Here is a 22,265-nt window from a genome sequence, read left to right on the forward strand (position 1 = left end):
TAGATAAATGACATTATGCAGACTAATTTTCTGTTTCTAGGTAGAAATGATGGTTAAATCTGCCTTAACTGACCTTCATGTTACAGATTTTGTTTCAACAGTTTGCGACTAACTAGGTTTGTTTTATTAAAAGGAAATTTTAACTCTAGAGCTCATGTTTTTCACATGGTTCTACATTTCTTTAGACCATCAGTGACTGAAAAGGATGAGAAATACGATTTTAGCTAAAGAGGCATCTTCGGGAAGGAAAAGATTCTACATTGTAGAACTGTATTTTAACATGATAGCGAACAGATATCTAGCCTAGAATGGGTCACATAGTAGGTGCTTAAAGAATGTTTTAAGTTGAGTTGCATTTAAAAAGAAAAGGCATGTGAATGTCAGTGTAGATGTTCTGTGGAAGTGTAAATGATTTTAAGAGAATGATGACACAGTGGAATAACATTGTATGAGAACAAAGCCTTGGTGTGAAATCTTGACAGCACGTTGTGGTAACTTTCTAAAACTGTAAGCTTGCCTGCAGGCAGAACTACATAGTGAAAAGGACATAGGTTCTGTAGTTGCACAGCCATGTTTTTGGTTATCACCTCCACCGTTCAAATCATGTGCCCATGGATATGCTAATTTCTTGTGTCTAAGACCTCAAATGGAAAATGGAGCATTAATGGCCTCATTACGTAGTATGTGTGTACAATGCCTACCAGAGTTCTTGAAACATAATAGATACTCAGTAGATGATATCCATTAATGACAGCAATAAAAACAAGATGACATAAAAGCCCTGGGTGCACTGAATTGAACCTCATCATATATATGTGTGTCTGTGTGTGTATATATCTCTGTGTACCTATGTGTAATTCATACTTATTAGCATGAAAATACTAATACTTAAAATTGTCTTGCTTAATGTTTGACACACAGTAGGAACTCTATGAGTAAAGTTTACCTGTTTAAATGCCTTGATGCAAAGATTTGCTTTAGCTATTCTAGTTAAGTGAAAACAGTTCAAAAATCTAAAACTAACTTTATCTTCTGGAAAAAAAATAACAATAAAAGCAAAAGCGACCAAAGGATTTGTTACTAAAATAGTCAAATAATTTGGTCTTGTTGACAATAAAGAGCAGGGATAGCATTCCACTTCAAGTAGAAGAAAAAGTGAATTAATCTGAGAAACTCTTAGTTGACCCTAATTTGAATAGTATTAATTGGAAGTATTTTAAAGATCAAAAGGCTATTATTGCTCATTGCAGTGGTAGCTACATATGGAAAATGGCTGCAGAGATTCACAATACAAAAATAGTTCATTGCTAAATTCGAAATTCTGTTAATGTCACAAACAGTGGGATGTGAAACACAAATGAATTGTGATGACAGTTGAGTCCCAAGCTGCCTATTTTTTTCCCTCTGAGCTGCCCATATTTGGTTTTATATTTTCCTCAGTCCTGATTTAACCCATCAATATTTGTATTTTCTGAAGCTAGCACCACCTTGGCACATCCACTTAAGGATTTTATTCCTAAATGCTTCTCAATTCCTAGGAATTTTGCTCTCACTGATTTTTCTTCCCTCAGGTATGTATTCTTGAATCCGTATCTCTCACCTCAGAGTCAGAGTTTTGATCACTTAACAGTCTTCTAGGACTTGATATTGCTCTTTACTCCTCCATTTCTCGCAAGTGTTGCAAGTGTCCTTCCAGTCCTCTTTATCTGCAGGGCAGATTTCTTCTCCATGTTGCTTTGACTTGGGGGCACTTCTTGTCGTCCCGATCATCTGCATTCATTTCCTACCATACCTTTAAGAGACCTGGTTTTCTAAATGTCACTCTTATCTTTTATGGTTAAAGGTCTCCATGATACCAGATTTGAGGGAACAAAACCAGATACACTATTTTATGAACTGAATAAAGCCCCTTTTTAAGTGCAGCAATTCCATATAACCATAAGTTAGCTTGACTTTTGGGAAATGTCACTTAAAAAAAAAACCTTTAAAGAGTATTGTTAAAATGACTAACTTATTTCAACTTAATGGATTTTGTAGCATGAATAGCAGATCTACCTTCCAGAGCAATAGTCCTGGCTAAATATGTTTATCTGGATTTTACTTCAGGCAGCAATTTTGCTGCCTTTTACTGAGTGACCTCACCATACCAAACATTTTACATTTAATTCTTAAAATAATCCTGTGAGATAGGTACCATTATCTTTACCTAATAGTTAAGAAAACATCAACCTAGAGAGGTTAAGTGACTTATTAAGGGGTGGAAATAGGATACAAACCCAAGGTTCTAAGACTCTAAAACCCATCCTTTCTCCATTACCAAATGCTTATGCCTGGTTTTATGTTTACCTTTATTGTTAGTGGGAAAGAAGTTTGTAGTATGATATAATTGGGGGCATGGCCAATTTCATCAAAGCAAAACAAAGTGAGGGTGAGATTTTACTGGGTTATCATTTTGATGAAACTATGAACCCAGGGCTCTGGGTTCACTGGATCTCCAAAAGGGTAAAGCACAGGAGTCCAGGCAGGTTTCTTTCCTGCCTCCTTTGGTTTTAGGAGACAGGTTGTAACTAGTTCTCATGGACCAGGGTGTCTGACTTCCCATGAAAGACTTTCTGTGTCTTGTTCTCATCTTTTTCTCCAGAATTAAAAATCTGCTTATTCTTCCCAACAGTTTTATTCTTTAGACCTTTTCCCACCAACTTTCTGGAAGGATTAGTAGTAGTAAAAGTAGTAGTACTAGTAGTATTTAGTATAAAGCAAACATTTAAAACATTTTAATCCATTTATCACCATTCTATACGTTTCTCTTATGAGGAATGAATATCATTCTACTTATAGATGCCTCATACAGTTTACAACTTGGAAAATATATACCAAATATATATATATATATATATATATATATATATATATATATATATCACATTGTTTTCCCTTAGGTTCACTGAAAATAGAAATATATAATTTAGCCATGGTTTCCACATACAGTAAAGCAGTGGTAGGACTACCTTTCAGATTGAGAATCTTTATTTTCCAGGGTAGTACTCAGGCCTGCTTTTCTTTTCTTTCTTTTAAGATTTTATTTATTCATTTATTTTGGAGAGAGAGTAAAAGAGAGAGAATAGGGAGAGAAGCAGAGGAGGAGAAAGAGGGACAAGCAGACTTCCTGTTGAGCATGAGTCCACTGCTGGGGTCCATTTCATAGGGCCCTGAGATCAGGACCTAAGCCAAAACCGAGAGTTAGAGGCTTAACCAACTGAGCCACCCAGGTGCCCCATAAACCTAATTTTGCACTGGTGCAGTCTGACCAGTGAGTACCAGTTTGCTCTCTAAGGCCCAAAAACCTTACTTTAACAGGGACTTAGGGCTTGTAAAGATTGGCTGAGTTTATCACTTTACCACAACCACTTAACTTCATCTGGGTCCAGTCTTCTAAGAGAAGCTCCTGAAGTTTCCCTAGAATTTAGGGTAATATTCTAACAAAAGAAAGAAAGAGAGAAAGAGAGAGAATGAAAGAAAGAAACTAACACACAAAAAAACATGGAACCATCTTTCTTCAAATACTTCCCTGAAAAAAAATAGACAAACTTTATTATATGATGCTGAATTTTGAATTATACATTATGGGTTTTTCCTGGGCTGTATCTTTCATATTCACCTTTCCTCCAGTGGCAATGAACGTTTCCATGTCCTTCTCTCAAATTTGAGCCATTGTAGTTTTGATTTGTGTCTTTGCTATTACTTATTATTTTAAAGTTAAAATGAGGTGGATGTTTCATTCTTTCACTTTTGGAATATTCAGAAAGTTTTATTGTGTATTTGTCAACTCACTGTAAAACTTGGCCCCAAATCCTTATTTTTTAAACAAATATTGCCATTTCCTACAAATCTGAATACCTTTGTCTATTTACACCCTTTCTCTTAGTCCCTAAATTCTTCAACTTTTATTCTTCTCTGGAAAGCATTGAGTCCTGGTTAGGTAAAAATTAACCGTTTTAGAAGATGAGCATAGGAAAGGGCTATTTTCAGTTGTTTTCAAAATGGGCTTCCTGTCATGCTGTTTGTATCATTTTCACAAATGTGATATTGCATGGGTTTTACATAGACATAAGGCATATTCACAGGTATCCATTATTAAAAATATGGAGAAAAATCCCACATATAGATGTCCTCCCCCCACAATGAATTTCAAGCATAAGAAAATATCTTTCCAAGAGTGGGGTCTCATGTGCTTCGTGAATTCTAGCATTTACATCCCTTGGTGTTCATGTTTGTGAAAAATCTTGAAGACTTATGACCTCTTTTTCTTTTTAGCTGCATAGGCTCAATATAATACATTTTGAATATAGATTCAATATGGTTATAATCCCAATTACACACAGTTAAAAGCACGACTTCTCTGCCAGCACGACTCCTCAAAGAAAACGAAACCAGCCCTAACAAAACCCTCCTTAAAACAGAATAAAATGGGGCTTACAAGAGCTATTTTGAAAAATGGTTTGAACAGTGACTAACAACCAATTTTTCAGACACCATTGTAGCCATTTCAGCCTGTAGAGTGGACAGTCCACGGGGGAGAATCAATAAAGGCAAAAGATCTCTGACACAGGGGAAAAAAAACAACAACAACAACAACAACACTAAAAATACCATTATGACCAATTCCCTCTCTATGCATCTATTATTGCATTCCACTAAAAGGTGCTGAAAAAAGTCAACCAACTTCTACTAAAACGAAGTGTCCAGACAAGCAAGTCTGTAAATAATTAAAAGAATAAACTAGAGTCGAAAAAAGGGAATGGGGGTGGGGTGGGGAGGAGATCAAGTACTTAAAATGTTGAATGTACCAAAGAGCAGAAAACTCAGGGAGAGAAAGCACTTGTTCTTCAAAAAAAGATACTTTCCATCCTTCACCAGTAACACAGAATTGATAGTCTGATAATAGAAGCCCTTTGGGTAAGGTTGGTGTGAAGAACACTGTCTTCAAAAAGGCTTCACTAGGTATTCAGTTGCCCGGGACAATCTGATCAGAGTGTCCTTGTTTCTAGAGTTGGTAAAACAAATCAGGAGGAACAACATATGGTTTAATAGTTAACTTTTAGAACAAGGGACAGGAAGATGCTTTTATGCCACAGTCCCAGCATTCATTCCAATTTCATTACTAAAGTCTGTTCTGAGAGCGTTTACAGCTTTCCGGAGCGTCTGACTTTGGCTGAATCCTGAAGATAGAAATATAACCTTAACGACCTCCTTGTCCTGGAGTCTCCCTTAATGCAGGTGAATCTTTGTGATAAAACATACTGTAGGATCCCAAGTATTCGTATTAGTATCATTATTAACAACATTTTTACTCCTTTCTTATGTTGGCAATTATCTCTCCATTTTCCTGTTCTATTCTAGAAATAAGTGAAAGTTTTGTGAATATGCAGAGTTGCTTTTTCTAAGTTTCTCTGAAAAAGTTTGTGTCTTCTTCCAAGTTGGAAATTTGAGATACTTTGAAATATAGTTATATGTGCCAGTCCAATCCTGCTTTTTAAGAGAAAAGATTTTAGAAATAATCTTTTATTTGACAAAGGGAGAGGACAAAGGAAGGGAGAGAACTGTATTTTTTGGCTGATTAAGCTTTCACTGCTCCGTGTTGTTTGGCTAGTAGTGGTTTTATCAAGGTCTCTGCTTCTCAGAATCCTGATCAGACTCTTCCCCATGACTAAGAGAACTTCTCCATCTCTTAGCATCTTCTCTACGTCTTCAAAAGTTGAGTAACCGTGGGCTAGGATTTAATATACCTAATGAATGGGTTTTGGGTTATGAACAGGTACTAAGGGAAAATAATGTGAAAATTGAAGGCAAATTCGTGATAAACACTGGATTGGAAAACTATTGGAAATACCTGGCAGGGAGTTGCCGTTAGTGATAGAGCTAAATGAAACTGCAATAATAACAACAAGCAAAAACCCATACTTGTCACTCCCCTCTCCCCAATTCCATTTAAAAAGAACCACCAGTATAACAACAGCCCAGCAAAGAGACAGCATGGTTCTGGATTTTCACTGTGACTACGGTGTATCCTCATTGTAGGTACTCTGCCATACATTAGTAGAATTACTTATCCCTCATGTTTCTCAAAGATCACCTTTGTGCATATCTCCAAAGCTGTCCTGCCAGTGTTACTATTCACTCTTCTTCATTCTCTCCCCTTATTTGAGCTTTTTTTTTTCTTTTCATGTGAGCAAAAGAGGCTCTTTCTCTAGCCTCTTTAACACATTCACCATTTCATTAGGCAGACGAGTGTTTCTATATGATGTCTTTTCAAGGGATGAGATAGCAAGAATAGATTTTGAACCATATTTTATCAGTATTATGAAAAAATTAGCAACTGTATATTCCATATATGCACGCAGAAGCTGCATAAAATGCAAATTTTATTCATGTCTGATCTCTCTGCATTTATATAGTGACTATTGCTGTGGCATCTAGGCACTTTATGTTATTTCCTCTTATTATTATTTACCACCTGATCATTGCAAAGTGCTTTTTACAATCAGAGAATTTCATTAACAACCCATTCGCTCTCTCTTTGTTTTTCTGCACCCTTGCAAGTGAAAATATCAAGCATCTTAGTAGCTATATCAGATAAATAACAGTGAAAAGATAGAGTGCTGCTGACAGAAGCGTGGGGGAGAAAACCATCCCCAAGCATCTCCTAAAATCCAGTTTATGTTTTGTAGTATCCAAATAATAACATTGTAGAAATAATTATAGAAATTATAGAAACATTACAGATTGAACCCAACCACTAGCTATGCACTTTTATTTATCATGGCTTCCACCATTGCAATGATCAGAAATAGGAGGTGAGCAAGGGGAGTATGGTCTTCACACATGGAGGGGTCTGGTCAATTCCACCTCCTTGTAGAAAGCCGATGACTTCTTATTGCCTCATGAGCTGCTTCTAGCCCAGAATCATAGAAGTCAATCCATTTTAAAACTTGAAAAGGTACTGTTAAAAAAAATTTAAGCTAAGAAGATCCAGATTTGTTTATAAAAGGTTCATTGTGATTATAGATGAAAGTGCGTGGTTGGTACTTTAACAGTTTGATTGAATTAAAATCAAGTTCACTCCTGGGTTTCCTTCTCAGTTCTACTCCTTGCTTTCTCTTTGACTCCAAGCTAATTGCATAACCTCTGGTTGACTTGTTCCTCGTCTACACATTCAAAGAGAAATTCAGAAGTGAGGTTATTAATCTAACTAATGTAAGCTCTAACATTATTTCTCTAAGTATTTCTGTGAGAGAATTTGAGATTTCTGACTTAAGCAGACAGTAATAAAAACTAACAATTCTATGCACAATCTCCTCTTATCCTTAGACAACAGCCCTATAGAAGTGGTTGCATCAGAATCACTTGGAGTGCTTGTTAAAACACAGACTGCTGGGCCCCCCTTCTAGAGTTTCTGATTCTGAGTCTAGGATAGGGACTGATGATTTGCATTTCTAACAAGTTCCCAGATGATGCTGTGGGAACCACACTTTAAAAAATCACTACACTAAGAGAGATGTAACTTATGTACAGAAAAGAAAATCAAGGCCATGTGGTCTTAAGTCATGGCAGTAAAGTGGCAGAGTACAGTCAGAAACCTAGAACCCCTGACTTGAAATCTTACTTTTACTACACACATTTTTCTTTACTTCCATGTTTTGAATGACTATCAGTTGCCTTGAGATTCTGAGTGAAATAGCTTTGTGAAGGGATGGTAATTGGATCTTCTCCCCTTGGATCTAGTAGCTATTCTTATTGGATTTGTGAAAAGAGAGGAGGAGGCCATTCCAAATCTTAGTGACTTGCTTTGGTGTGAAGGCCTTTTAAGACCAGCCTTATACTTCCCTTTTGGGGATAAGAGTAATAAACTTGAGTCTTCTTTGTGTTCATTCATCATAGCCCATAGATAGAATGAATAGGTTCTCTTCGCTGGACTTTTGACCATATTCTGCTGTGACAATTCTTTGTAAGAATTTCCGCCTGAATATTACTTCTTCAGATATTCATGATGAATGAATGTGGCAAGGAATACATGGTGAGGCAGGGGAAAAGCCACCGCAGTGAGCTCGAGGACACTGTTTCCAGTGTTACCTCATCCTGGCATGAGTCTACTGATCTTCACAGGGAGCAGGGCAGCCCAACAGTGGTTTGCAATCCAGGCTGTACATTACAGTCATCTAGAGAAGCTCTAAAACAAACAACCATATCTGGGCCCCATGTGCAAGAAATTCTGATAAATTGTTCTGGGGATAAGATCTGAGCATCAGAAGTTTTTAAAAGCTTACCAGATGATTCTGATATGCAATCTGGGCTAAAAACTACTGGCCTAGTGTTTAAGAGCCTGGATTTTGAAATCAGAAGAATCTAAATTCATATCTTGGTCTTCTACTTAGTTACTCTGCAACCTTGAACAAATTATTTCATCTCTTTCAGCTTTAGTTTTCCTGTCTGTAAAATCAAATAATAACACTTGCTTTGTAAGATATTTGTGAGCATTAAATGAGATGATATGTTAAAATGTTCGACATAGCTCCTGGCTTCTGATAAGGACCTATTTACATGTTAGCTGCTACAAATGTTATAATGTGCTTTGATTTCCTTACCCATACAATGAGAGGGCATTTTTACTTATGAAATAGAGGATAGATATTATAGGGTTCTCTATTTAGATGCCTGTCTGTGCCTTATACATAGTATCCTGCTCCTTTCCATCTCAACCTTTTATTCCATAAATATACATGTTTTGTTAGGTGTACTCTTTGATAGACCCAACCTTTATTATTTTATTTTACTAACTGTTACTAGTCTGTCTTCCTCCTTCCTGTCAATACTAAAAACTTGAAAAATAGAACAAATCTACAGAAATCCCCATATGGGGTAATAGAGGTATGGTGTATGGTAAGAAACAAACGGCAAAACTTTGTGAACATGTACAAAAACATGGCGTTCTGGTTGATTGCTCTGTTTTGTGCCATCACTCGCTTGAGGAGTTCAATCATTGGTAGCTTTTGTCACAGAGGAGGAAGGGTACCCCCACCCCACTTCTTAAAGATTGCAGTTTCAATTCCCTTCATTTTCCTTGATTTCTTCCTATAAGTCTAAAAGAAGCCTTAAAACATAGATGAGTAGTGACAATTTCCAAAGGCAGCCATGGTTTTTCTAAGCCTGTTTGCTTTACGTGTGTTGACTAGGTTATGTGTTTCAGATCATTTTATATCACCAATTCAAAAAATTAGATCCCTTTTGAAAAAGCTCCCCTTGTTTCTCCCTTAAAATATACAAATTATGTTTTTGGATGGGCAGAGAGGAATTATTTGACTGTCCAATAAAAGTACAGATGGTTCCATTTTCCTTGACTCATCTCACAGCACACATTAGTCAGGTCACATGCCTATTTGGGAATTTTTGTAGCACTATGTCACTTGCTGAGCTTTGGGGCACATAAAAGACTATTTGCCTGGCTTTTAAGTTTGTGGCTCTTACACTGTGCCTGGCATGGAGATAGGAAGGACATTTTTTTTCCATTAAGCTTTTTCACTGTGTTTTGAAAGGAAAAGTTGAAACAGAGTCCCTACTGAGATTTTAACATGTTCCATGGTGGTAACCATAGGAAATAAGGAAACAGAAAGTTTTTGGACAGAAGGAAGCCAAGGAGTCCATCTCAGCTTGTCCTCACGTCTCAGATACCAGTTGGACTCTACAGTATTATTTTTATCTAGGTGTATATCTAATGCTTTGTGTTTCTATAGCTTGCTTTCTGATAGAAAGGAAACATTGCTACCGATCATCTCGAAAAAGATTGCTCTCTAAGCCGTACTCAGTTCCCTCTCCTGGACAAATCAATGGAAACATTCGTTCAGATGTTAATAAAGCTAAATCATGGGATTTTTTATTTGGAAAAATCCATTTTGATGTTTAAAGGTATTCTCAAAGGGTGTTACAATAGAGCCTATGTAAACTCTGGTTATGGAGAAGAGTACTTGTTTCACACAAAGATATATAAATACAGAATAATGACATTTTTCTTCATTAAGTTCAGGGTGCTTAAATTCATACAAGGCCACACATCCCAAGCCTCTCCCCCCACGCCATACATGCATATTCTCTACCTACTCTCCTTTCCCTTAGCTTCCCCCCCAGATCTAACCTCTGGGGATCAAAATATACTAAAATCTAAATCTACTCCCATTTTGAAAGATCCTATAATGCCACTTAAGTAAAAGTGCTTGACAAACAGATTTATTGGTCTTCTTCCCTGAAAACTTAAATATAAACATTCTGATGTATGCTCTGTAGTGTGTGTGTGTGCGCGCGTGCATGTATGTGGTTTGTTCTTTCTACTGATGACAGAGAACATTTTTCAGAGAACATTTTTCAGATAATCTGGTCTGATAAAGCTCTATTGAAAATTCACCAGTTCGTTAACATAATACCTATGCTTATGGTTTCTGTTTCCTTTCATTATATGGCGCTTATTATGAATGAGATTCTAGAATACCACTTTCCATGGTTACATTAAAATAGTGAAATATAGCTAACCAACTAGTAGTCAAGGCTATCAGTAATTTTTTGATACTCATTCAACATGGCAGCAGTTATATTTTATTTCTTAAATCTACCCTAGCACCAAACCTTAAAGTGAATTATGGAAATTCAAAATGATAAGTTTTTTAAAATCAAGCTCTTAACAGGTCAGAAATAGTACCTCACAACACTGGCGCCAGCCTTGCTATTATTGCTGTTTTAAACTGGACCACCCCAGATTGCAAAATCCTATGGAAACATGGTAAAATTAGTTTTTTTCATAATGCCTTTTTGCAAGATAAACGCCAGTACACAAAAGTATAGATGAATTTTCTCAGAGCTGCAGAGCCCATAAAATGGGAATTTTTCCACAAGACAGGCGAAGGTTTGGTCAAGGAGTAGGTTGAAAGGCAGGCCTGTATAATGTTAAAATGTCTACTTTCTGGTTCAGATGCTACCACTTAATGAGTTAACCTAAATTAAAGGATTTAAATTCCCTGTGCATTAGTTCCCATGTCTAGCTCATGCCCACCTACAACCTCCTACACTTTAATAATGATCAAAATATTTATGGTCACCAAATTATTTTGAAGTGTTCAATGTTATATATAAACACAGTATGTTAATGGTCAAGTTTTAAATGGGAATTGGGACCAATCCTTGGGAAAATTTCCTTGTTCCAAATGATGGAGACTAATTGGGTGACATCAAAGCCTAAATGTTTTACACAGGTTGACAAGAAAAGTAGAGCCAGAGAGAAGGAGCTGCCTTAGGCAGGGCAGTGACAGTGGACTATGGTCCTTAAATTAGTAGGAGAAATGGGAGATGCTGAAATCTTTGAGGAAGCATGTTATTTGATCAAATGTGTTATGTTTCGTGAATTCTCCACTGTTCAACTTGAGTTGAAAAAGCTTACCTGACAAAGGGAACCTCTGGTGAGAAGCAGGGGTTTCAGCATAAGATATTCTCACCTTAATTTTACCTCAGGGACTGGCTGTTAATGCAGATTCTAGGGTCATATCCCTACAGATTCTGATTCCACAGTAGCTCTTGGGTGGGCTTATGATTCCTCATTCTAACCAGCTCCGCTGGTGATTTGGTTGTTGATGTCCAGAGACCACTCTCTTGAGTTTTTTGCCGTAGCCATTTGGTGCTCTAGCCTTCAAATTCTGTGGCTTCCAGTTAGTGGGGGGGAAACTGAAGGAGTGAGTTGGAGTCCTCTAATGCTCTGCAAAGCCCTACAAGACAGAACTTTTTATTTGTTTTAATGGAAATTCCATATCTTTGAAATTCTCTGTGTTTGTTCCTACTCAATTGGCATGTTTTAGCATTTAGGAAAGAATACAAATAGATCTGTTTGGTCAGAACTTTTACTTAATTTGGCACTATAGGATCTATCAGAATAAGGAGTCTCTTAGAAATTTTATTATTTTTTGTCCTCTTTTTATGCATGTGCCCAGCTGTCTTCACAAAACTAAAATGAATTTTAAAAACACAAATGAACAGTTCCATTTAATATGTTTATTACATGTTGCCATACGAGGTACTGCTGCCATCTGATTTAACCCCCCTAAAATTCTTGGGTCCATAAGGCTAAGCAAGACATATCCCCATTACTAAGAATTTTTTTGTCATGTAAAAGAAAATCTCTCTCTGATTCCACATATTCAATTTCCTTGTCATTTTACATTATAAATAAATAACAAACCAATTTGGCACATGCCTACCGATTAAAAATAAAAGTTGTCAGAGTGAGAGGGGAAAGACAAAAATATGAATTATTAATTATAATATTAAGCAGCACAAAAAAGCCTAACATGAAATGATATCACCTAAAAAGAGATTTTATCAAAATGAAAGTGGGCCAGTGATATAGTCTTTATTATACAATTTGCATTGTTGTCATTTTAAGCCAGAAATATATTTACTAGATCTGATGCATTTATATCAAATTTGATGAAAATATATTTTAATCATGGCAGAATAGAGAAGTTATTTATAGAATAGTAGATTAAAGGAGAGCTCAATTTTAAAGTCATACATTAAATTAGCATATTGACCTGGTGGTAATATTCACTGTGACATCATACTCTTGCATATTGTTATTTTTAAAATGTCAAGCTACTGAAAAACAAAGCAAGAGTACTTAATTAAAAGAAGAGTGATATTTTTCTTTTCAAGATGATTTTAGGAGTTTACATAGTCCATGTTAGAATGGGGATGAACAAGTTTTGGGGTGTGTGTATGTGTTTTCCTAAGTGGAGATTTCAAGTGAATACACATTGAGTACTGGTTTATAATTAAATATGGGTTTTAAGGAGAGAAGAGTGATTTCTTCTCAAAAGGGAAGCTATCAGGGCTTTAATGGAGATACTTCTAACTATATCTCTCTGAGTCAGTTTGTGAGTGACTTAACATTTGTGACTTAAGTTTTCTTTTCTTAATTAGGCTAGGCTTTTGGTTTTGGTAAATTGTTTTTGATAAGGTTTCACTTGTTTTATCGAATGGCTTTAAATTTCTTTAAATTTCATTTGGGAACAAGGGCAGTTCTGAAAAGAATCTCCACATTTAGAATAATCTCATAGGAGTTATCTGTATAGATTCTGAGGGAAAAAAAATTCACTTGTTTTTCCCACGAATAGCAACTTTGGTTCTGCTTAGTAGTATTTTTGTTTTAATGCTATAGACAGCCTCCTTGACTTGAGTTAAGTTTACTAGTCCCATTTCAGCTGGTTTTGCTCATTGCTTTGATGGTTTTTTCTCTCAGGCATGATGTTATAGGACCATCTCAATTTCCTTGGCAGTATTTTTGTTTTTACTTTTTAACTGAATTTAGTGCTTATGGAAGTTGAAAGGTGGGTCCATATCTAGGTACAAAAGACAAAGCCATAATTCTGTATGCATCTTTGCAGTAAACAGTTTGTTTGTTGTTATCATTACTGCCTAAGTGAAATATTTTTCAAATCACTAAATCCTTATAGTCCTATTTAAGAAAAGCTTTCATGTTCTAGAATACCCTGTCACAATGTCTGCTTAATGGGTTCTAATTTTAATTTATCTTGTCCATGAATTTCTAACTTTGGCTCTTAGAGGTATATCATTCTCATTTCTATTGCTATCAACTCTAAGCATTTTTTTAGGTATCCCATCTGTATCAGCATCTACAAAGATGTCTCCACAATGCAGGTGATGCAGTAATGAAATCAATGCAGTAAAAATTTTCGTTTGTCTTATTTCTTATTCTGTTCTTGCCAGTAGTTTCCACTTGATCAGAGAAGACCAGTCCTTTCAGTGTTACTATCTTGTGCAAATATTCATCTAGAAATGACTTCCCTGGCTCCTATAGTCTAAACAGTCTGTTCATTAAGCTTAGGCTTATCTTGTAAATCATGTAAGTTTCATGGCCTTCCATTTTTTTTTTCTTTTGTTTCTTTGGGGTTCACTGATTCCCACCATGTACAGCCATTTCACAGCTGCTGTCATCAGCTGCTCTCCCTTGGTGTGATTTATTTTTAATAACATCCTTTTTTGCCCAATTTTGATAACCATTAGTCTTAATAAATTCCTCATAATGTTTAGTTCTTCTTTGAGTTTTACTTTTTAAACCACTGAGTAGGAACGAGAAAATAACACAGGCAGTGACAGAAAAGCAAATACAGAACTACCAAAATGAAGCCCTGCAATCCTATCTGGTTACTGGGGTGCAGGTGGTGAGCCAGAGAGCATTCTAGAAACAAAAAGAAATCTAAATAGAACATTATTCCAGAATGGAAGAACAGATAATCAATAAGTTATGAGTAAAATCAGCTCAGAGGAAAAATCAGAAGTAAACAACTGGCTTTTAGGTGCTTAGCATTTTTAATAATTACAGTTAATATTCTTAAAGAGCATTTTATGTGCTAGGCAACATGCTAAGCAACTTTCATTCATTATTTTTTAGATTCCTTTATTTCTTACCACAAATCTATGAGAATCAATATTTTCTTTAAAGATTTTATTTATTTACTTGACAGAGATCACAAGTAGGCAGAGAGGCAGGCAGAAAGAAGAAAGGAAGTAGGCTCCCTGCCGAGCAGAGAGCCCAATGAGGGCTTGATCCCAGGACTCTGGGATCAGGACCCTGAGCCTAAGGCAGAGGCTTTAACCTACTGAGCCACCCACGTGCCCCTGAGAATCAGTATTTTTATTATTTCTTCCGTTTTACAGAAGTGAAAGCTGAGGCTTAGGCAGTTTAAGATGTTTGCCCAAGGTTTCATAGCTAGGATTGTGGAGCCTGAACAAAAACTCAGGTATATTTGTAACCTGTATACCATGGCACCTTTCAAGTCACAGCATTTAAAAAATAAATACACATGCAAAAATTCTGGTTTGACTATGTAGTAGAGGCCATGAAAGACCTCAATTGAGTTTATTATTGACTTATACTTCAGTGTTAAGAAAGTTTGAAATATTTCCATAGTAGAGCATAGTTCAGTTTTTGGAAAAATGGATCTTTAAAATCAGGTTTGCTAGTTTCATTCTGTATAGTGGTGGAAAATCATTTTTGGCTCACTCTTTTTTTAAAACATTAAATAATGACTGATTAATGTTAGGAAAAAGTCTTCTGGAATCTTTTGATATAACATATTTTGGGTAAATGTAAAATAAATGAGTAAATGTTCACGTGTTACATAATTAATAAAAGTAGTGCTTCTTTTTTTTTTTTATAAACATGTATTTTTATCCCCTAAAAGCAGTGCTTCTTAAATAAGTTTCCATTGACTTAATTTTTGGTTAGTACTGTTAAATTTTAAACTATTATATTACATTCTGATCATCTGCCATTCTAAGAATATCTGGTAAATTTCATGTACTGAGTAAACTTAAGGTGACTTCTTTTGATGCATGGTGTTTTAGGATAAATAATCTATGCCTCAGTGTGAAAATATCATCTTAAACTTGAAGGGATAGTAGCCAGTATATGAAAATCGAGTTTGGGCCCAGTATATCTGCTGTATTCAGTGATTTAAGCCAGAAAGTCATTGAATTCAGAAATTGGGCAGTATGGAACCAGAATCATGAGAATTATATGACCTCAAATTAGGGAGATCGTATAAATATTTTGATTCAGAGATTTTTCATATTTCTTTTACACAACAGAATCCTCTAGCATTTGGTGTTATGTTCAACTGATGAATCATTAAATTCTACCCCTGAAACTATTAATACGCTACATTTTTAAAAAATATTTTATTTATTTACTTGACAGAGAGAGAGAGAATCACAAGTAGGCAGAGAGAGAGGGGGAAGCAGGATCCTTGTTGAGCAGAGAGGCCGATGTGGGGCTCGATCCCAGGACCTTGAGATCATGACCCGAGCCGAAGGCAGAGGCTTAACCCACTGAACCACCCAGGCACCCCAATACATTATATGTTAATGAAATTGAATTTAAACAAAAATAAATAAATAAATAATAAACAATAGCATCCTCTTTTCAAAATAAATATGATTAGAGCCTTTATATATGAACTAGTAAGAACAGTATTTTATTAAACTCATTTTATAAATTAAAATTTTTTATTATATTAAATACTATAAAAGTCAGTTACTAAGAATGTAAAGGTGAATATGCAAAGAAATGTAAACTCAGAACTGGATTATTATATTGGCAGAAGCTCAGTGTATTTTCGTATGAGGGATGGAGTACTATATGGTGTCAAGAAAATCACGAGACACATAATCACTTGCTTGTATCGACAGTTTTGGGTTTGCTTTTAAACAGCTTGCCTTCCATTCTCAGGGCCTTAATTTGAGGCCTATATGAAAACCAGTTAAACTTTTTTTTTTTTAAAGATTTTATTTATTTATTTGACAGAGAGAGATCACAAGTAGGCAGAGAGGCAGGCAGAGAGAGGAAACAGGCTTCCTGCTGAGCAGAGATCCCTATGCGGGGCTCGATCCCAGGACCCTGAGATCTTGACCTGAGCCGAAGGCAGCGGCTTAACCCACTGAGCCACCCAGGCACCCAACCAGTTAAAATTATTGTACATATATCATGATTAGCAAGACGTCAATCTCCAATATGTTTTTTAAATTATATAAATACATTTAACCCAGCCCCCTGCCCACTTCCCTTCTAGCAACCCTCAGTTTGTTCTCTATACTTAAGAGTATTTTCTGGGTTAAATGGGTGATGGGTATTAAGGAGGGCACTTGTGATGAGTGCTGGATGTTGATGTAAGCAATGAATCACTAAATGCTACACCTGAAACTAATATTACATTGCATGTTAATTGGAATTTAAATAAAAACTTGAAAAAACTACATAATACATTTAATTCACATGTCATTTTTATCACAATTATAAATTGATACAAATATATAATTTTTAACATTTACATTTTAATTAAATATTTAACTGCTCAGTTATCTCTTTGTAATCATCTGTTTGTAAGGTTGGGGACCATGAAGCATAGTTTGAAAACCACTAATTTGGTTCAAAATTTTAGGAAATAACCTTATTTTTTCTCTCTGTTCCTCTATTATTTAAGAACAATTCAACACTTTGGGGATGCTTTTTCAGGTGGGTTTTTGTATATTTGAATTCTTTTTTCAACTAGAGGTTAAAGTCCTAAAGGGCAAGCATCATGCTTTTGCTTTTTTGCTTTGTTCTTTTTATGAGACTAATATTACATATTGTGCATAGACACAGGGTTGGCCCAGTCACTAGTTACCATCTGTGTGCACACTAGAGAATTTTTTAAAAAGGGCCCAAATCTCAGTCTCAGCCCTCCTCTCATCAATCATTCTATGTTTCTACATGATGATGTTGATAACAAAAACAGTTCAGTGAATTCTCTGGGCTTCTGGTTTTCTGAGCTCCCAAGATGGGCCTATGAATTCACAAGCTGTGTCATTTACATGGTAGAACTTTGAAAGAATAAGAGTGCTAGAGTAGTAGCACAAGGTTCAGGGACAGGACCTTCTGATGAGCTAGAGCAAAGGGAAGGAGGGAGGGGGGGCTTCAAGGTAGAAAAGAAATGAAAAAGTTTGGTAAATGTTAGTGTAGAAGAAGGAACCATTTACAAGATAGAGGCAAGAGAGTTCTTTTACTATCAGTACCTTCTTTAAAAGCTTTGAAGTGTACAAAAGAGTTACCAAAAATCAGAATTGACCATCTGGGCCACAAAGAAAAGATCAAGTCCAAAGAGAGAATGTGGTATATAAGCTGTGACACTAACCAAATGACATCAGAGCCAGAAGAAGAAGAATGTGTGTAGAACCCAGAATACTCTGCTGCTTTTCCACCTTGCATCAGGTTTTGGGTGTCCAGGTAGGCTTGGCCTTTACGGAAGTCCCTAGTATGAAAGTCATGCCTTACTGAAACCATTACTTAATGAACCAGTGAGGAGACAGAAGAAATACAGTGTGCTGTGAATTCTCAGAATCCAGACTAAGTCTGTTTCTATAAATGGGGAACATTTCTACTAACTTACTTGAAAAAAAATCAGTTTCCGTAATATAGGTGTTTACATGAAACCAATAAAATGCCTTGTGTGTGTTAGAACATTTTGCTTTCATGTGGTAGACCATTTACCTCCTCTGCAGAATCTGTTGAACATTTATTTTATATTCTCTATTTCATTCCTGTTGCAGCATTTACGTATGATTTGTTTGTTACTTTTATCAGTTGATCTTGCCCTCCCCATATGCTCATTTCTTACTGGCCTAGTTTCCCACATTCAGTTTGTGATCTCTAGCCCTTCTTAAATATTAATTAGTATAATTGAATTCCCTCCAGTATTTCTAACCTCAGGCACCTGAATCTTAGTGTTTTTATTAGAAGTGATTTGTGCATTTGAAGTCCAACCTGCCTTCCCATTTCCCCTCCCCACAAACAACTTTTCTCGATTAGGTAAAGGTCAGGGTACATGCCTGCCTCAGAGAAAGTCTTCATGGGAAAATAAAAGTATTACATATCACAACCTTTCTCAGGTAAAGACTGAAAATATAAAGCTGTCCTGAATCTCTGGCAAAGGAAATCATCCAGAGTGAATAAGAAAAGAATGTAACCCTGTCCAGGTGCACAGCTACAAGTCAAAAACAGAAGCCAGGCAGAGCCCTGCATAGAGATGAAAGCAAAGCTTCACCCAATCACAGCCCATTCTCCTCTGCCAACACAGCCAGGCCCAAGGAAAACACTTTTAAGTTCTCCCTACTCTTCCAGCTTGCAGATCTACCTCTGACCAGTATGCCATCTCTGGATGCAGTCCATGATCACATGGGTGACTCTGTTCCTTGGCAGGAAACAGGACAAAGGAAAAGGAGAAGAGCCTGAAAGTAAGGCTAGAGAACCAAAAGCTAGTGAGAGGATTTGCCAATAAGATCACTAGTTATTGCCATTTGTATCTGAGGAGAAGGGGGGAAAAAAAAAAGGACGACGAGGGTGTAAAAAATGTTCTGATTTTTAGAAAGAATAACAAGGTGGTTTATAAGGACAAACAACATGATCTCAGTCCTGAGTAAAGGCTAGATGTGTTATTCAAACAATAAATCATACAGCAGTGGTCTATGATGCCCCTGAAAGAAGTGAGGCTTGCTAAAAACCAGAATGGCTTCAGTGAAAGCACCTCTACAATACATGATCTGATCTCACCTGGTTAGATGTACAGATGGATTAGTAACTGAATAACCACATTCTTAAGTGCAAACGAATGACTCAATATCACAGTAGAAGGCAGTCCTATGGAATAAGTCAGGAGTATCCTAACCCTTATCTTGGCCACCATTTTTTTTTCAATTACTTGGGTGAAAGCACATCCATCAGAGTTGCACATGACATGAATCCAAATACATAGAAAAATTGTTGAGTTAAGTAATCATGTTCTAAACATCTTAAATAACGAGAGCAATGGGATATATCCAACTAGAGGAGATTTCTAAAATGGACAAAGGCAAAATTTTGTCTTTTCATTTTTAAAAGACTGTTCATGAACTATATGAGTGATACATGGCTTAACAAGTCAGTACAAGAAATCTAAATGAATAGGAACATCTTCAGAGGAAAGTGACCAGGAAGGTAGGGAAATGAAATGTGTGATATGAGGAATGGTTAACGGAACTGGGATTGTTTAGAAATTCACAAAGAATGAATATGGTAACTATGTTCAAGTATATTAAGGACTGTCACATAGAAGATAAATTACGTTGTTTTCTGTGACTCCAAATAGAACACAAGCCAGTGATAAAACATACAAGAATAAAATATTCAGGTCAATATAAAAACTAACTTCTTATATCCTTATGTGCTCAACAGTGGAAAACCAACCAGAAGGAAAAAATATTAGTCTGGAAGACAAACCTAGATTAAACCTTGGTTATGCCACTTACTGATTGTGTGTCTCTTGAGACATGTTTTGAATGTCCCATAATCTGTTTCTATACCTACAAAGTAGATTTAACCAATTCATACTTGGCAAGTTGTAGAACTTTAGTTCCTGTAATTAGTTTGCTAGGACTGCCATAACAAAATATCATAGACTGGTGGGTTAAATTACAGTAATGTTTTCCTTCATCTGGGAGGTCAGAAGTCCAGGAATTGGAAGTGTCACCAGAGTTGATTTTTCATGTGATGTCTCCCCTTGGCTTGCAGATGGCCATCTTCTCACTGTGTCTCCTATGCTCTGGTGTCTCTTCCTTTTTTTATGAGAACACTAGTCCTGTTGGATGAGTGCCCCACCCTTATGGCCTCATTTAACAGCATTTATCTCTTTAAAGACCCTGTCTCCAAATACAGTGATATTAGGGGTTAGGACTTCATTGTGTGAATTGGGAGGTTGAGGATGGGTCATATTCAGTCCATAACAGTCCCTAACATCAACAAATATTAAGTCCCTCAGACCAGGGTGTTTAAGCATGGACAGCCACTTTACAGGGGTGCTTTATAGGGTGTTAAAGCCTTAGACAGATAATTGTAATATATCATTTTAATGAACACGAAAACTAATATTCTGTCATTAGAAAAATAAAATCTCCCGTGGAGTATCAAGTCTGAAATTCTGCAATGCTCTGAAAATGCTCAGTTGTGAGGTAGTTGTTCACTGCACACAACAATCTTCTTTAATAAATGTTTTCATTCAGGATTCAAAATTTCAGTCTAATTTCACAAATATTTACTCATATACTAGACCTCCCTTAACTTCTTCAGTACAAACTCCCAAGATGCATTCTAGGTGAAACCTCTGTGTCTTTTGTGGGAAGACATTGCTTTGCCAAACCTTTAAATGCTCTAAGTCAGAGGTTGCACGTACATTAAGTAAAGGAAAATGTAACTATCTTAAAACAAAAAACAAAACAGGCAGGTTGTAAAAGTAATTGCACGTAAAAACTGAAAAGAGCAAGAGGTATGGTAGTGTAGTCCAGAAGTTTCAAAGTCTGAATTGAGAGCTTTGAGACTTGTGAATTCAGAACAACAAAGTGAATGATGTATTTCATGCATGCATCTTATGCTGTTATTCCTCATTTTAATATGGCCACATATTTAAAAACTAATAGTTTAGGGGCACCTGGGTGGCTCAGTCAGTTAAGCGTCTGCCTTCAACTCAGGTCATGATCCCAGGGTCCTGGGATTGAGCCCCACGTCTGGCTCCCATATCTGCTCAGCAGGAAGCCTGCATCTCCCTCTCCCTCAGCCCTTCACCCTGCTTGTGTGCTCTCTCTCTCTCTCTCGCAAATAAAGTCTTTTATAAGAAAGAAAGAAAGAGAGAGAGAGAGAAAAAAGAAGGAAGGAAGGAGAGGGAGGGAGAGAGAAAAAGAAAGGAGGCAGGAAGGAAGGAGCTGAGGGAGGGTGAGAGTAAGGAGGGAAGGAGGAGAGAGAGAGAGAGAGAGGGAGAGAGAGAGAAAGAGAGAGAGAGAGAGAGAGAGAGAAACAAACAAACAAACTAGTAGTTTAAAATTGAGCCTGTGCCAGAAGCCAACCTTTGAGGCTGGTTAGTCTTTTGGTTTGTCTTTCGTGTAATGACTATTTCAGTGGAAACAGGGCTGTGTTGTTTCTTGTGTATGTAGATAGTTGGAGTGAATTTTTAAAAAGTCAGTATTCTAAGCCAGTGAAAATAATACATTCTCTTCTTCTTCCCTTGACAGACTAAGTAATATTATAAAGTTGCATACCTTCTCAGGGAGTGTATACCTTTTTTGTCAGATGAACTAAAAACAAACAAAAAACCTGGACACCAGTAGTGGTTGTAACAATTGGCAATTGAACAATCTTCCTCTTGAGAGGGCCAATTACTATAACTAGACATTTACAACTGGGAGTCAAGTGTATGGTTTAGAAAGAGCATGGTACCTTAAGCTGAATTACCTGTGTTCTATACCCCTAGTTCTACCATCTGTGACCGGGGGAAGTCTCAGATGCTCTGAGCCTTTTTCATGTTATATAAAACTCTATGTTTGGGCTTCTTTTCAGGTCTGCATAGAGTTTGACCCAATGTAATTTATTTCCTTCTTTGATCCTTAATTCTCTCACCTTCTGATGGGTATAATGTTAATACTTTCCCTGCTTACCTATCCCACGGGATTTTTGAGACAATCCAATAATGTAATGTTTGTGAGAGTGCTTTATAAACTGTAAAACACTATACAAATGCTATTTCTTTCTTCTTATGAGTGGATGGGGATGCTTAACTTGAAATGGAATTGGGACCAGCCAGGAATTAACGTTG

At 36.5% G+C, this 22,265-nt stretch overlaps 1 protein-coding gene across 32 annotated transcripts in view; it reads left to right on the forward strand.

Annotated features, from left to right (window-relative positions):
* ZBTB20 (zinc finger and BTB domain containing 20) overlaps positions 1–22,265 on the forward strand; it is an 816,455-nt gene that overhangs the window by 383,984 nt on the left and 410,206 nt on the right. For 3 of the 32 annotated variants that reach the window (XM_059164050.1, XM_059164044.1, XM_059164048.1), the window contains exon 1: positions 5,171–5,277. The exons of the other annotated variants lie outside the window; for them this stretch is intronic. The gene's annotated coding sequence lies outside the window, so the exon portion shown is untranslated. Of the gene's footprint in view, positions 1–5,170; positions 5,278–22,265 lie in introns of those variants that run through there. 32 annotated transcript variants of the gene reach the window in all.

Source organism: Mustela lutreola, chromosome 2 (genome assembly GCF_030435805.1).
Source record: "Mustela lutreola isolate mMusLut2 chromosome 2, mMusLut2.pri, whole genome shotgun sequence".
NCBI classification, from domain to species: Eukaryota; Metazoa; Chordata; class Mammalia; order Carnivora; family Mustelidae; genus Mustela; species Mustela lutreola.